The following is an 18,932-nucleotide window of genomic DNA, read 5'->3' on the forward strand; positions in this document are numbered from 1 at the left end:
TACCAAGTGCAAGTAGGTTATAACTGAGTTTTGGAGTTATCCAAACGTCGCTTAGTAATTAGGGGATTTAAGACCTTGATTAAGACACAGACCGGTAGACAACATTAACGCAATTGAATAAGCATTTCATGTAACGACACTAGTTAATTTCGTCGTAATTAAGTAGGATGCTCGTAGCTTAATCAGTACAGCACATTGGCGCGAATCCAGTGATTAAAAGATTTTTTCTAGTATATATCTGTTTTCAAATTATGTATATATGATTTAATTATTCGTTGAATAATACAATGGTTTAATAAAAAGATACTAATATACCTAATATATAAATGTACAAATATAAAGCGTCAAAGTCCTATATGTCGTAGCAAGTTCTATTGTTCTTATTATGTTGGAACATAAAGCAAACAAAATCTCTTTTTCCTCGTCCCCACGTCCATCCTAAAGGAACTCTCCAGAGTTATCATGTCGGTAAAATGCTGCGAAACATAACATTATCACCAGAGTCAGAGATAATTAAACGCTTCAGGGGTCGATGTCATTTTAGACAATTTACGAGTATATAGATACTCGTAATTGGCAACAATTGGAATTACTCAGACATATTTTTTATATTTACGGATTGTAAAAGTAAATAATTTAAACATAATTTATTATCACATTTTTATTCAATTCAATTCAATTTATTTATTTTTAACATATTGTGAACATAACAAATTATAAGTTTCAGACGTTCACAATTGAATTTAGAAACAAAGAAATATAAAACAGTATTACATAAAAAAGAGATAGATAGTAAGTTATTAAACAGTAGAATTGTGTAAATACAAAAAAATAGAAATTAGATAGGTACAAGGAAGTACACCGGATGAGTTAAGCAGACCCTATTTTAAGAATTTATAAAACAATGTCCACCAATACTCATCCTCACGTAGGTGGAATATATCAACACCCGAAGAAATTTCGTTGAACATAGTTATCGCCCTCCCAATTGGCATTACCAGTGGCAGGTTGGTTCTGCACCTTGGGAGAATAAACAACTGATGGTCTCTATTTCTAAGATAGTTATCAGGGACACATAGGTCAACACTGCCCAGAATGGCAGAGTTCTCATTTATACCTCGTATAAGTCGAAAAAAATACGTAGCTAAATAAAGATTTCTTCTAAATTGCAGACTGCAGTATGTAAGCATGCCTAAGAGAAAGTCAGTTGGATAAAGCCACGGATAGTATCCATACAACCTCAAGTAAAGGAGTCTCAAGATTTTTTTCTGTACCCTCTCCACCATAAGGCTATACTGCAACTGATGCGGTGCCCAAACAATAGACCCACTCTCAAGTCTGCTTCAAACTAAAGAATTAAATAAAAGTTTTAATACCGTAGCATCCGAAAAGACCTGGGAAGTACGCATGACGAAGCCTTACATTTTAATTTTTTGTAATATTACATATAACACAATAATTCATCGTCAATGTATGGTCAAAATAATAGTTAATTAAAAATTATTAGCAAGTTACCAAGTAAGTTAAAACAACAAATCTTCGAGTGATCCGTGACGTCGATAGTAATTAAAGTAATTATCTACTTTGATTTAAAATGCAAAAGCCGATCGCCACTAGTAGCTCAATTTGGAAAGCACTAGTATTAAAAGCCATTAGTTAAATTTTGTCACAATTAAATGGCGACGTTGGACCTGGCTTGATTTGCCTGGATTTGGTTGGATGCCAGAAGAGAACCTCATCCTGGCTTGCCTGTTCTTCAAGCCGACCGGATTCCGGCGTCTTGGAAGGCCACTAAATACTATCTATATAGTGTATACGGCGGAGCTACGGGATGCTGGTTTGACCCGGAACGAAGCAAGAAGATTGGCGAGGGACAGGGATTCTTGGAGGCGCCGCGTGGTCTACATATGCTCCGACTAAGGGGTGGATATGGCATTGATATGACTACCTAACCGTAAACGGTACATGTTGAAACACGCACATTAATATAATCGTACTCCATACTTCATTAATTATCGTTTGTCAATTTATGGTTACGGCCGTATGTTGTAGCTTAACCACTGGGAAATGCCAATAGAAATGGCAAATTTGAATGGTCAAAGACATAGCTTATAATCAATATCTTCAGAATTATCTTCTCAAATGTGTTAATCGTGCCCATTTTTTGAATAATAAAATGCCTAATTCTTGTCAAATTTGGGTTCACAGAGATTATAAAATATATTTTTTTATCGTTAATATTTCACCATAATATAATGTTAACATTAATTTCACTAATGGTTTTTTAAATGAGTTTAAAAATTAATAAATCTAAAAAATCTTAACACCACCGCACATGGATGTACTGAAATATGACTATATTCTAAAACATCAGATCGAGAGGTTTAAAAGAATACTATTTTATGTAATAAAAATACTTTATGCAGTCATCAAATGTTAAAAAAAAATATAAAGGATAATAAGGCTTCAAAATTAAATAAATAGACTGTCTACAACGTTTAAGGAATGTCCAGGGTTATGCTCTGAAAATACCATAAAACCTTCATTTTCACCTACGTTGGGCATGTGGGCCCTTTACTATAATTCAAAATACTAATACATTAGAGTTGTCATTCTCTATAATTGAATTTAGAGATTGGTGATCGTTCAAAATTTTCTGCAATATGACGAAACCATAGACTAAATTTGTCGCCGTGACAGCGTGATAGTGACGTGATATGCATCTCAATTTGATCACAGCTTAACAATCAAATTTAAAAGATTTATTTTTTTTAAGATTTTTTAAGAATTTATTTAAAGAGTTTTCAGTTAAGTTCTCGTTGTGTTTGTACATGCGAGTCCGCTGAGATTCAAATCCGGTGCAACGCTTCGGTGGGGATTCCACTACACTATTCTGGCTTACGCACCGAATTATCAGGTCTTACCTCCACCGCCTTGGAGGAAACTTTTCCGCTTCTACAGCAGTGGCCAACTTTGCGTAGACTTGGTGCAAATAATTATTATAAGTTTGCTCCGGCCGACGACTCTGTTTGCTCTTGTTCCAGTGTACGTATGCTAACGTTTCCAACATTAGGAATGTACGCAATTTATCTTTGTGACTTGTTCTGGAATTTTTAAATTCCCACACTGAAACGAATTCTTGGAGTATTTCATATTAAAATTTAGTTTGATATACTTTCGTATAAGAAGTAATTACATTAATAATAAATTTGCACGGTAGAATTTCATTATATTATTAGAAAGTAGGTTCTTTTCCCCCATTTTTATTTTAAAAGTCTCATAAACAGTTCTTAGTTTGCTGTTCCTTGCTCCCAATCCTTTTATATACTTAACATATATGTATAAACCAGGAAATATTACGAAGTGTTGAGTCCTTATTATATTCTTATGTGTCGCTAAATCAGCCAAGTCCATAATAGATGAATAGGAGAAAAACCGCTTTTTGTTTTATCAAATACACAGTCACAAGGGTGAAAGTTTATATTATTTCGAGTATAGAATATTTAAAATCAATAAATTCCACATTATGATAATGCATAAATGTTAGAAAACAGTAGTTATTCAGCAATTCACAAAAAAAGTATAAAATACCTAAAGGTGGACTTGGCTGATTTTGAAATGTAGCGACACGTCACTCACTCGTCATATATTATTATATCATTAAACAACAGTCTTAAACTGGCATAATGACAAATACTGACTTCCTTAAGGGGGAAAGGCATGTCAGCAGAGGCACCTAGCGGAAAAAATATGAAGCTTGCAATTTGAGACACTTTTTTGATTATTTACAATTTCAACTGTATTAAGACGATACTTCAGTGAAACGGCAAATAATTTTCAACTATAGGCGCGACGAAATTTTGGACTCGCTGGCAGTCGGAGAGCGAACGTCAAGGTGTGAATACGTCAATTTGTTTCGTGATGGCAACGAGGGTATTAATTCTTAATTCTTAAATCGTGTAACGATGACTAAAAGAGTTACCCATTTACTTGAAAAAGAAAACATGTCAATGAATATATTATTATTGTAACTAATTACGAACGATAAACAGAACATTAAATAGATGCATGTTGGATTTATATGACAAATTATATTTCGTTCGGCATGCATCATTTGCACCCGCGACCCGCAATCCGCGCATCGTCTAGCCACGATCTTTTTAGACCATGTCTCAACTGAGGTATAGCCTTAATTAATAAATATGTATCTGAAAACATTAAAAAGATTTTTTTTAAGCCAAAGATACACTTTTATTAAATTATTGTAAAAAAGTGTTATAAAATGTGAATTTGTCACAGGACCATTATCTTATTATTACATTATATTTTATAGTCATATTTATTATTAAAATTTAGTTTATTAAGTTTTATATTTTTTCTTTTGTAGATTTTTGACTAATTCATCGTTTTATTATTTTTTATATTTATTTTAAAAAACATCGATTTTTATAAAAATATATATGTGTATAACTTGAAATCCTTTTTTATATCAAGCCGAGCTTCAATATTGAGACATTTAATAAAAGAAAATTTCTGCATACACACGATTTTTCGATTTTCGGGCACATTGTGCCTATTTTATTTAAAATTAACAATTTTGACAAGATTTACTGTATTAGAGCGCTGACCTGTAAAGTGAAAGTTGTAGGATCGAATCCCACTCAGGTCATATTTATTTTCTAATATAATTATATGTATTTACAGTAACAACATTTCTTCCATCACAAAAATAACGATAGGAAAATACGATTAGTTTAAATTTAGTACAGAAAATATCTTTATTATTTTACACATAATATGATTTTATTCTTTGTATATTTACGTTATCCGGGACTACGGATCTTTGTGCGAGTAGTGGGTATCCTTTAGTTAATATACAAAGTAAACACATGAATTATCTAGGTAAAAAAAAACGTTTTCAGTCGGCTTAGTGACGTGGCTAACACTGTAGGTCCCGGACGTGAATATTTATCCGACTTTTCAATTAAACTGTTTACACACCAGCCAGCTAACCGAATCTCGACATTAGCCTAATAAAATATGCATTTCCAGCCGCATACAAGAATGGAGGGTACAAATGCCTCTACGAGATTAAAATAACCACACAGATGTCGAATTTTTTGAGAGAACCGTCTCGAGCAATCGGTTTCTTCTATAGAATTTTTACCACGTTTTTATTAGCTCGTATTCTTGTTTGTCCGGTACAGTTTTTTTTGTGTGTCCAGTACAATTTTTTCTTGTTTGTCCAAGATTTGTATTGGACGATTGAAGATTTTTAACTAACTTACCGACTAGCTAGACATTTGAAACTTTTAGAATATATCAGAAGACGGCGACAATACATTCTTTTAATACTTTTGGCCATTTTTAAGCAGAATTGAATTCATTTTCAGTTAATTCTGTTGTGTATGGAAAGTTATTATTGTTGGTTGCTAAGGAGGTCCTAGCAACTATATTATTAATATATACGTGCGTTACTATGGAAATCAATATGGAATGTCAAAATGACATTTCAGTATTCTATAATATTTATTCAGTATTTCTATCAAGTACAATAAAAAGTTTTTATTAATACATATAATTGTCAAGTTTATATAATTCAACAGAAAATTTAAAAACGTGGTATATAACAAGCTCTTTTTATCTTGTAATTATTACTAATCTTATGTTAGAGGCGTTAGAGCCCAATGCACAATTCGTACTTACCAATTTTTCCTTAAGGAACCGAAAACCATGTGGTAACTATAATAGATTAAAAAGTTATGCATACAATAGCGAACTGTCATTTGAGAGTAAATTTTACGGAAAAAGTAGGCAGTGCACTTTCCACTGACAGATGTCAAAATAAAATCGTGTGTCTATATAACAGTACATACACACAAATTCATTTAAAAAATAATCTTAATATAAATAATATAATATATAATATAATATACTAATTGTACTTCAGCCCAAAGAAGTATGAAGATTAATATTTGAAGATCGACAAATGTTTCGTTCGGCGCTTGACACTAGTGTTACAATGTTAAAAAAATATCTTACGGGACCTGTGAAATCACGTATAATGACTGATAACGGATACATAAAAGTATTATAATTAAATATTAATTGTGTATTATAGTTATTGCATTTATAAAGTGCAGTTGTCATATTATTGTCCTCGTTTAACAATTACAAAATAATATACCTAAATTATGGAAAAGACATATTTTATATATGATATTATTTTCAATAGAAAAACGGAACGAAGCTATAGAAGATCTGGTATACTATAGACAACTCGATCATAACTATGACAGGCTTTCTGCATAGTGTTTTGTGCAAGGAAATTTTAGTTATGAAAGAAGGTTATGTATTGGGCTCTTAAAATTAACTTCAATTCGATTTTCTATTGTTATGTGTCCGTACTCTCTTCTGTATGACTCCACAATGATAATAAATTGTCTTTTGTTTAATTCATCGATACCCTAAGTTACTAATTATGTACAATTGTTAAGAATATTCGATCGATGTGATTTCGACTACTGCAATGTACCTACCTACTCAATATTATATTATTGATCAACCCCAATTTATTCACCCTATTTAGCTGTGTTGCTACACACATATAAATCCTTGTACATGAACTAAACATTATATTACTTATTTACTATTTCATATTAAAATTATTGTAAATGATTCTGATATCATTCAACTCGGACCATTTAACTTGTTCTGCTCTGAAATATATTCCACGGCGAAATGTTCAACGAAGAACTCGTCATCTGATAAAATGTTATACAAACCCATGTTTCACGTACTGCGGCGCACGAATAAGTGTCCCACGATGAACTGCATACGTAAAACTTACATGTAACCTTTCATCTCGGGGATGTTTATCAAAATAGAATTCCTCTATCAGAAATCCGTCTATGTATATTGTGGATATAAAGAATACATACGAGATAAATCTGGCCTCATACAAAGGCTTCGCTTGTCTAAAATAACGAATCCGCCATAGTTCTTACGAGTGAGGGGTGAATGACCTTGCTGCACCGATAACACATAAAACCCTATGATAATAACATTGATAACACTATATTGTAACGTGTAGTGTTATGTAAAATAATAGCGGTAGGTCTAAGTTATGTAATTTCCTGGGAATTTATGTTTATGATAGAGATGAGTTGTTAAACAATGTTACATGTTACAAGTTGAGGTGATAAGTTAGTGATAAGGATAATGTAAAATATTATAAGTACCTAATTAAGTCAAGTAAATATCTAGCGGCCAAAACTACACTAGAATAGACTTTTCCTGAATCTTAACTTTAACTGAAAGTTTTCGAATGCGTTTTAAAATAAGAATCTTTTCATTAATTAAAATAAAACACAAGTAGTATTTATTTCACATAGTTTAATTATTAAGATTCACAAGCGGTTTCTCCGGTTCGGAATTAACAGATTTTGTTTTTACAAGGTATGGCTGATAGCCACTTGCTCAACTTATTAGGTCCATACTATGACTCATACACAAATTGAAAAACAATATTATATTGTGTACTTAACAGACCCAGATTTTGAACCTGGTATCCCACGACGTTATAGTACAGCAGTGTTTCCCAACGTTATTTGTGCCATGCCCCACTTCAACGCTTCAAAAATCGCCATGTCCCCCCCATATCAAAATTTCATAGTTAACTAACAAATTCTGAATGAAAAAAATGATTCAAATGAAAAATGGACATAGGCAATACAATTTTTAATTTAACTTTCGTAAGTAAGTACCGATGTACTTATATTATATTAGATGTACAACTCGGAAAAAAAAAATAGTGCGATCTTTGTGCTTGATGTGAGTTGCAAAGAATTTTTATGTGAGGTACCAATTTGGTCAACTGTAATCTGAAATCTCTACATTTTGTGATATAAAAATATTTTTTTTTTCAGTAACAATTCATTTACAACGCTTAACGCCGCATTCAACTAAATATTATGATAGGAATGGCAACAGTAATCTTCTCGGAAAGTCACGGTTGCAATATCAAAAAAATATTTTCAAAAATGTGTTTTTAACAAAAAAAATGTACTTACCAAATTTAAATGATTTACACATTGCCCCCCAAAATATTCAAATTGCCCCCCGGTGGGGCGTACGCCTCACGTTGGAAAACACGGGTATAGAGTTTAGACCGACGCTTAAGCCCATCGTGGTAATTAAGAAACTTAATTGATACATTGATTTAAAGCAAGAAAACCGATAGCCAAAAATTAACGCATTTCGATAAACATTTCATGTAAAAAGCTTGGTAAAGGCTTAATTACATTGGCAGACGCGTAGACCCAACCCGATTCAACGATCCACGCCGATAGTCGTGGCCAACGTTTTTACACTATTTGCAATTACACGCAACGATTCAATCGCGTTGGTCCTTGTTTTTGATTGGTTTAAAATAAACATAGTGTTGCTATTATTAAAAATATAGGTTGACCGAAAACTATTTCTTCGTTAGATTGGCGTCAACACTGAACTGTATTCCCGCGCAAATTTACGTCAAAATTGAGCTGTCAAACCTAGTGGGCGGTGTTCGGATATCTTCGTACGTTCTCGGCAATCTTCGTTATGATCGAGACGACGGAAAATAGAATTTATCCCACTTTACTCACGATCGCTCTCAATCTTTGAAAACCATAGAGAATAGATTTTGACAGTCGTGTCAGACGATCGGGCTAGACGCAATCTGCCAATGTAATTTAAGCTTAAAGCATTTTGGCGCGAATCCAGTGAATATGGGTTGAAATCCCATCGGCTTTGTATTTTTTCATAACAAATCTAGTAGTTTATAATTATGTATGCATTATGGAAGTCTTGTGTATGAGTCGTTAATTAGAAGAAATATATATTTTATTATATTATTTTAATACATAATTTATTAAACGTAATATTATGACTGAGATTGATCTAATGGTATCGCCGCGGTTTATTCTGTATTCATATTAATTAATATTGTTCACTTTTGATTTCAGCATAATTAATGGCAATTAATGTTGCCACCCCGTAAGTTATGTTACCTACATTTATTATTATTTGAAGAAAGCATAACTTAACAGAGCAGTGCCGTCAAGCATTTTGAGTACAATAAAGGTATTAAACCTCTTTAGCGCAATGATGCATAGGGCTTATGGCACTATTTCTTCTTACAGCCCCATCTCTTAATCTTGGCTTTCATTCCTCCATTCACTTGTTCATGCTCACGTCATCGCTAATGACAAACAAATACTTAATGTCAGCATCTCTGGTGGAGACACGCATAAGAAAATAATCGTATAAGTAATAAAACCAAATTTAAAAGAATCAAGTATTTATCTAATATAAATATACAATAATTATTATAAACATTCAAACAATAGTAATACATAGCTTGAAAACACTTCAGATATATATGATGCTCGACGGGATTTGAACCCGAATATCCACTGGTATTGCGCCAATATGCTTTAAGACGGTACTTCAGTAAAACGGCGGATAATTTTCAACTATAGGTGCGACCAAGGCCTGAACAAAAACGATGCATGAGTGCGAGTGAGAAAGTATTCGGCACCCTTATAATCTCTGCGACACGCGCTAGAGTAAGATAAAAGGTCTACATATTTTTAAGTTGGTTTCCAAAAATATCGCCGGCAAATAGTGCTGAATCGCTTCACGTAGCGTGTTGTTCGTGTTGCTAAATTTGCTATTTTTTGTGTTAAACATAAAGTCCGTGGTAAATATTTTTAGTTAATTAAGTAGGAAAGGTGGTTCTGCATGTTGTATAAAAAAATGGTAGCCGTACTGATAAACAAGACGATGGTATTACGTTATTTAATATCAGTGACCTAGTGTTTCTTTAAAATAACTTAAATTATGGATATATTTACCTAATTGGTTGCATTTTGACCGCTTAAAAATACTATATAACGTAAAAAAACAGAAAATTATATTTTAATTCTGAGCGTCTAGTGCGAGCACTTTGGGCGAGCACTAGCGAAATGGTCTATGGTCTCGAACATTTATAGGCGAATGCGTTCACTCGCCCACAAACCAAACGCACAGCACGTAGCTTCATTTAGCAATGCAACGGGTGGCGTCTATATGTATCTATAGTCTATGGGTGCGACGAAATTTCGGACTGGCTGGCAATCGGAGAGCTCAAGTCGAGCTGTGAGCACGTTAATTTGTTTTGTGATAGCGACGGGGGAGTTAATTCTTAGATCGTGTAAAGATGACTAAAAAATCTTACCCATTTACTTGAAAAATTAAACATGTCAATGAATATATTATTATTATTATTAGTAATAGAACAATAAACATAACATTAAATTGACGCATGTTGACAATTTATGTTTTGTTCTGCACGCGTCATTTGCACAATCTTCGCGTCCCGTAGTAACGATCGTTTTAGACCGTGCCTCAGCTGAAGTATAGCCTTAACCAACCGTCGAGCATCGTTTTTTTTTTCTTTTCAAAATATGATTTTTTCTAGTGGGTATATTACCTATCTGAAGTGTTTTCAGGTTATGTATGTTCAATATAATATGGTATATTAAATTCTCAAATCTTGTGAATTATTCTATGAATAAAAGAGATGGCTTATTAAAAAAGTATTACATTTTCATAGGACGAGTTTCACCACCATGGAATATATTTTATGCCAACTTTACACGCGGCGTTTATAATAATAATGTAAGGCTACATACTTACATAGGATAAAACATCCATAGCATAATATTTTCAATTTTGAATCTGATTTCAAGTATTTGTGTTTTTTGGTAAACTATTTTTTATTCAATGATGATTGATTGAGAAACATCAAACTATTTTTTTTTAATTTACCGAATAATTTACAGGATTCAAGAATGTAATATTCTTTATTGATGTTACATAATACGAAAATATCTAAGAAACATAGTGAAGTATAAGATAACAATTTGGAAAGATCTTGATACCGGCTAGGAATTAAGGTAATTGGGTACCTTATTGATAATATCGTCTCTGTTCTGGAAGAACACACTAACTGGAGAATACTAGTTTTGAGTAATTTGACTTTGAAGTTGTTAAAATGTTTGAAATGGTCTATCATGTGAGTTTATTAAGTAATCGTAAAAAGGATGACTTTAAAATAAAAACTGTTTATTTATTAAGAAGGTTTCCAGACGGTAAAGTTTGAAATAAGGAACATTTTGGTATAAATAACTCAATATGTCAATTTCTCGAATTAGTGTCTTCTGCCAGAACAGTGACGAAAAAAACTATTTCTTTTTATTCAACGAATAAGACACAAGATTTGAGGAAGTACCATTCTATATAATTATTGAATATACATAATTTGAAAATATCTCATGCATATAAATACAGACGAAAAAATCATTTTGTAAAAAAAAAAAAAAATACGACACCCGACGTGACTTGAACCTGTATCTGCTGGATCCACGCCAGTATGTTTTTTTCCAATTAAGTTACGGACATCTTATTAAATTCAAAAAATCCGTTCTCCAATATAACAAATTTGATAATCGTTTCAGTCGCATGACTATCGGTTAATTTAGTCATAATTGTAAAGAAGAGAAATCCAAAGATTATGAGTATTGCAATGTCGCATAGGGAGGTGCATTTTGGCAAAATGCGGAAACACCAGTGACGTCCCGTGGGGATAGGCAGATTGAGTCACTTGGGGGCGGCACTTACCCGAAGGGCAGCAAATCAAGGAGAATCATTATTTATGTATAGATATAGCTAACTAAACTTAGTAATAACGGAAATATATTTCCATTAAAAAAATCAGCTCACTGGTTGGAAACAAAAAGTATTAATTATTGCTATAAAAGTTTTTAAAGGACTTAATTTTTTTTGTCGGGTTCGCGATGTCTTCTTTACTTCCGTTGTTCTTGGATGTTACGTTCTTATTGAACAGCAATGACATGTGTAGATTTACAAATAATATTTGAATTGTGGGTGGGTACATACTTACATTAATTTAAAATTTATCCAAATATGTTTGCTAGTTGCTCGTTTTGGAAGTTGTCAGACGTATTTTTAAATGTACTTATCTTATATCGTAGATTCGCAATATTGTCTATTAACGCAGAAATAGCATTTAAATTAGATTAGTTAGTGGTATTATTAGTAATGTATCCATACGACACATTTCTTAGATATTGTTATGAAAGTCATGAGTCATGAAAGGATGATAAAAAGTACTGTAAGTATAAAAAAATGCGGCGGCATTTTGGCACTGCCTAGCAGCGGCATTTTGTCTAGGGACGTCACTGGGAAACACTATAAAAGAAACCAATGGATAAGAAAGAAAGAAGCAAAAGTTCTTGATGTGATAGAGATTGCCAGGGTGATACAGTGGCAATGAGAACATGTCGCTCGGCAAGAAGACAACCGCTAGACAAAAGAGACAATCAGAGGCGCCCTAAAACCCGATGGATAGATGAACCCATAAAGTTTGGCAGATGTACGTTGCAGTGAAGAACTAACAATGAAAAAGATTCAAATAGCAAGGGGAGGCTTTTATTAAGCAGTGTATCGATTTGGTTGATGACAATAATGCAGAATCATGTCCTGTTCGGTTCAAATATTGTTCAAAAATAATTTTACTAAAAGATCTGTTTCTTATGTGATCCAGTTATGACTCGAATTTCACGTTTTATTTGTTTATAGAAACTTAATTTTTTTTTCTTTGATCCAAAAATCAATTCCTCATCACTAGCGTTAACGCAAAGAAATTCTTAGAATCCTTTTCCCTTACCACACGAATTTTCACAACGTGACCCATGTTTTGCCCATGCCCTTTCCTGTTTTGATTTTCAATAGTTACCGACCAAAAACCCTTTTTGTTATTTATGGTTAATTTCAGGTATTTTTCATTATAAAGTTTGTATTAATTTTTAAGTGTAGTAAATTTAGAAAAAACATTTTCTTCTCGGTAATTCTTCTGCAGGAATTAATAATTCCCTTTCTGGCGTGCGTGTTAAATGATATTAGATTTTAAGCTACGTATGTTATTCAGGAATGTCGAATTAGCGCCTCAACTGTGTGAATCCCGTACCCCATTCAATGAATCAGACTGAGTTCTTCAACTCACGTGTAATAAGCAATGTTATGTTAATATTAATTCTTGAGAAACCCGTATAACATATTAATTGTTGCTATTTTACAACGTTTTTATTAGCTCGTATTCTTGTTTGTCCGGTACAGATTTTCTCTTGTGCAGTACAATTTTTTTCTTGTTTGTCCTAGATTTTTAACTAACTTCCCGACTAGCTAGATATTTGAAACTTTTAGAATATATCAAAACACGACGACAATGCATTCTTTTAATACTATTAGCCATTTTTAAGCAGAATTGAATTAATTTTCAGTTAATTCTGTTTTGAATGGAAAGTCATTATTGTTGATGGCTAAGGGGGTCCTATCCTAGCAACAAAATTATTAATATATATGTGCGTTACTATGGAAATCAATATGAAATGTCAAAATGACATTTCAGTATTCTATATTTATTCACTATTTCTATTAAGTACAATAAAAAGTTTTTATTAACGCATAGAATTGATCCAACAGAAAATTTAAAACGTGGCAAGTATATAAAAAGTTCTTTTTATCATTAAAAATATGCTTTAAAACTCCTATCAGCTGTTAAACTAAATTAAAAATTATGTTTAATTTAAGTTATTTATTTATCATATTATGATTGCACCTCCAGGATGAAAATTATGTAATATAATCTAAATATATAATTTTTACATATATTATCTACTTTTTATTACTACATATTTTATATTAATACAAGTGAATATCATTTAATCTAATTTTATCCGACATAATCGGACAAATAGACGTATCAGTATAGTAAAAAAGGCAAAGTTATAATATAACTTGACGATTGGTGTATTTTCAAAGTGAACTTATTCCACTAATTGACGAAAATGAGTTATGAATGCCAGAATTTAAGGCTATACTTCAGTTGAGGCATGGTCTAAAAAGATCGTGGTTAGGCGATGCGCGGATTGTGCAAATGACGCGTGCCGAACGAAATATAATTTGTCATAAAAATCCAACATGCGTCCATTTAATGTTATGTTTATTGTTATATTACTAATAATTGTAGTATATTCATTGACATATTTTCTTTTTTAAGTACATACGTAAATTTTTAAAGTCATCTTTACACGATTTAAGAATATTTTCATCCGACGCCATGACAAAACAAATCGACGTGCCGACACCTCGACGATCGGTCTCCGATTGGCGAGTACTGCAAAATTTCGTTCCACATACTGTTCAAAATTATTTGCCGTTTCACTTATGTACGCTCTTAATACAATCATTGGATTCATTGGATATCATTGGATCTAATTGTATGCGACATTATCAGGCAAATAGATGTATCAGTATAGTAAAAAGGGCAAAGTTATATATAACGTGACGAGGGGTGTATTTTCAAAGTGAAATTATTCCATTACTTAACAAAAATGAGTTATGAATGCCAGAATTTAAAGGATAACATTTTGAACAAGTATTTTTTGTATAATAGCATTCAACCCGGTACAAAAATCAATTCAAAATCGGTGTTAGTTACAAAAGTAACTATTATTCCAATTCAAAAAACTAATGTAAAGTCAATACCGTAAACAGTTTTATTAGCTTTTGCCAAGAATTTGTTGAAGTGGAATAAGTTCACTTTCAAAATACACGCCTCTAAATTACTCTATATTACCTCATAATATGAAGCTTCACGTTTTCAAATTGATATTTTTATGTAGGAATATTAATATTGGCTTGCAACCCGAAACAGCTGTCAATATTAACAACACAAAAATGTGTAAATAAATAAATATTTAAGTTGTAATAATTAATGAGAGTTTTATACTCGTACTATTTCATAGAAATCGGGTTTAGTAACCTGGGTTTCACACGTAGGTCGGCTCTCGTGGCGCAGTGCGTAAGGCGCTGACCTTCCATCCGAGAGCTCTGGGTTCGATTCCCAGTAAGGACACAATATTTATGTGTTTTTCTCATAGCCTGGGTGGGAAGGCGGCCGTGGACAAACCGTGGCTGCATATATATAGCGGGTGGAGATGGGGCAACTCCAATCATGGCCTCGAACTCCATTTGGAAAACGCCACTGTAGAACGTTAGACTGCCTTTAACCTTAGCGATTGGTAGGGGGGTAGTAACGCCCAAAGATCCTGGCATAGGTGCCCACTTCAGGATATGAGGGCCATGGGGTATCCTTGCTTATATTATTATAGTAAAATTGATGTTAAATATATTTGGTTGATTTTAAATAAATTAAGAACATAATAATAATTGAAGTTAATCCCTCCAAACCAAAACCCGCCACGCACCACACCCGGTCTTAATCGGGCGTATCACGTGACCCTACATTGGCGATGTGAAGCATCTAGTTAAGTTTTAGACCGGGAATGCCCTAGGAGGAGATACCCAGGACTAAGGTTGCTACGCTCAGAGTGAGCTCTGACTGAGTTTAAAGTTATTTTCAATTTTGACCCTGCTATTCACAAGTTTTTGATCCCGTTTTTTAACTAATACCTTCGCCTGCCCATGGAATACGATTTGTGAAACTTTTGTGTGTTTTCCCCTAGGACTTTCCCGGTAAATGTGCCTTTTTCCTTGCCAACCAGCAATGAACTCGCGAACAATCATATTTCTGTATAAATTTATTGCTCCCGTGTAATTGATAACCATTAAATTAATTAGTTTAATTATCATTACAAGTTATAAACAGATGTAATTAGCGTTGTTGTTGTTAGATTTGGTGTTTTAAAATAAGTATTTCCATTCCTTCATTTAATAATAGTATTGTAATAATAATTAATTATTGTAATAATATAATATTTATTGCGTGATAAATTGTTTTTGCTGGAACTATTTTTGACATTGTTTTAGTGTAGGAACTGCTATATATTATATGCAGGGACGACCAGTGCATCGATCGAAAGACAATATTATTATGTTAGTGTATTAAGACCCTCAACTTATAATTAATTACTAATTACTTTTGATTCTGCTATCTAACCCAAATGCCTAACATGAAGCGTACTCCACCTCCTCGGGAAGGTCCTGATCCTCACAACACACCATCCCTTGCGGCATCCACATCTGGCCACGCCCCATTAACGACCATACGATCGTCAAAAAACAAGACGCGCTCGCCTAAGTCACCTGGGAAGAAATCATCATCAAAAGCCACATCTCCGGACACTATCACCGAACCTGAAGCCAAAAAACCAATATCCAAGAACCACCAACCAGCCCCTCGGCATGCTGACAACGACGTTTCTTCATCGTCTTCCGGCAGCGAATACGAGGAAACTGGGGAATACATTGCCGTCGACACGGACTTATATGAATCCGTCTATCAAGACGTGTCCACCTATATGAATGAAGTAATTGCGGCCTTCCGCGGCAAGCAAGCAGGAGCCAAGGAACGCATCAATAACGCCCTATTGAGCCTCTCAGAATCACAAGGCAGGCAGAACATGACCATGGCAAAACTAGAAAAAAAGACCATTTCCCAAGAAGCCAATATTAAACACCTAGAGGGGCTACTAAAGGACAGGACAATTGGCCTCAATATGCAAAAGAAGGCTATCAAAGACCTGCACACGCAAACCAAAACCCTTAAGACGCTTCATTCACCAAAACCGACAGCATCGGCAAACTTCCACACCACCATCGCCGCAACGATGCCAGCGCCCACATCGTGGGCCACAGCCCTCGGCAGAAGAAGCCGCCCTCCCACTGCAACCTCCACAATACTCGCTCCACCTCCGGCCACCGTCAACAGCCATTTCCCGTCCCTGCCTTTAGCCCCCAGACCGGGCGTCCTATTTTTCCCGACCGGCTCTGGGGAAAAAACATTGGAAGCCACAAAGGACCTCTTGAAGAAGGCATTTGACCCCAGATCAATCGGGGTCCAAATTACAGGGATCCGAAACGTGAGAAACGGAGGAATTATTGTTCACCCCCGCTCCGAAGTCGAGGCCACGGCCCTCGTTAAGGCCATGGAGACCTCGGAGGCTGCCCTAAGAGCTGAGCTCGCCGGGAAAAAACAGCCTCGGGTTATTATTTTTAATCTCCCTTCAACCCTTACAGAACCCCAGCTCCGGGAAGCCATCTACACCTCCACCAAGGAGCAGACTGGTCTGCCGGAATCGGCGTACAGGGATATTCGACTCAGCCACAAAGCTGGCCCGAAGACCGGCAGATGTCACTTCGTGGTTTTCGTCCCTGGTGCAATTTGGTCTGCCCTTTTGGTGGAGGACAGGCTGTATATGGGATGGGAATCCTTCCCATTGAAGGACTTTGTGGGGTTAGTGAAGTGCAACATGTGCCACCTTTACGGCCATATGGCAAAGGGATGCAATTCAAAGACTCCCACATGCAGCCACTGCACTGCTTCCGGCCACGATCGCGCAGACTGCCCTCACAAGGAGATCCAACCAAGTGCGTAGCCTGCTACAAGCACAAACAGCCGCATGACCATCCCACCAATAGCCTCGAATGCCTTGCAAGACTCCACGCCGAGTTGCGCGAAAGGGCTATGGTGGACTACACTGCCGCTCGATGATCACCTTCGCCCAGTTGAACGTGAACTTGAGCGACGCCAGCTCTGCGGAGTTGATTGAGGTTATGCAGGCCGCCGGCATGTCGCTGGCGCTGGTGCAGAAACCGTACCACTGGGGTTCTGAAAAGGGCCCCAGGCTCGCTGAAAAGGGACTTAGGTGCGCGGGCCTCGTTGTCAGCGCCAGTTGTACAGAGCCAAAGGCCTGTATATTCGCTCTTGACCCTCGCCTTGGCGTGCTGTCGCTCTCGCATCTGTCGACTGAGCTGGTCGCGTGTGCAGACATCAGCTTACCCGGAGGAGGCAGCGTGGTGGTTATTTCCGCCTATTTCAGCTTTAAGAGTACAAAGGAACACGTGGTATCGCTGCTTGTCGGCATCCTCCGCGCAGTTGCTGGCAGGGATGTCATCATCTGTGCGGACGCCAACTCGCAGTCCCCCCTCTGGGCGCCCGTGGATCTCCCCTTGTGCGACGCGGACGTCATCGAGGAGCTGGTGCACCAGCACAACCTGGTCGTCCTCAACGATCTGAATAGCATGCCGACTTTCACGTCGCATGCAAACTCCGGAAACACTCACATCGACATCACTCTTGCCACTGAGTCCGTCGCGAGACGTATCAGGGGCTGGAGGGTCCATGCGAGCGCCTCCATGAGTGATCATCGGTTGATCACTTTTGAGCTGGCCGCTGACTTCTCGCACGATGGCGTCTCTGACGTATCCCCTTCCCCGCCCACGCGTTTCAGAACGCGTGACGGGAATTGGGAAAAGTTTGAAAAGGCGCTCTCCAAAAAGCTTGATAGGACTTCGAGATACCGTTTTCCGGACCTGCACTCGGCCGCTTCACGACTGACTGCAGATATCACCGGAGCAGCCGAAGCTTCACTCGGACGCTGCAAGCCCAAGCCACCCAGCCAGTCGCCGTGGTGGACGCAGCAAGTTTCGAACCTGCGCGACTTTTTCAGGAAAGCACGCAAGGTCCATCAACGTGCGCGCCGACTCAAGCAACCACCTGCCTCTATTGATCTTCTTGCATCCATGGCTAAGTCCGCCCGATACGACTACAAGAAAGCAATTACTCAAGCCAAGAAGGACTACTGGAGGAACTTCGTCACCATCGAGGGGGGTTCGGACCCTTGGGGTCCTCCATACCGTGCATTAAAGCTTGGTCTCAGACCGACGAGCCTCTTGTGCGGTATCGAGAAACCGGGTGGCGGATACACCAGTACCGAGTCTGAAACGGCTGCGGTCCTGCTCGAGGCACTCATCCCCCTGGATGACGAGTCCAGGGACGATGCCACCATGAGTATGGTCCGCTT

This window comes from Rhyacophila brunnea, unplaced genomic scaffold (genome assembly GCF_057557595.1).
Source record: "Rhyacophila brunnea isolate RB1 unplaced genomic scaffold, BYU_Rbru_1.0 scaffold_15, whole genome shotgun sequence".
NCBI classification, from domain to species: Eukaryota; Metazoa; Arthropoda; class Insecta; order Trichoptera; family Rhyacophilidae; genus Rhyacophila; species Rhyacophila brunnea.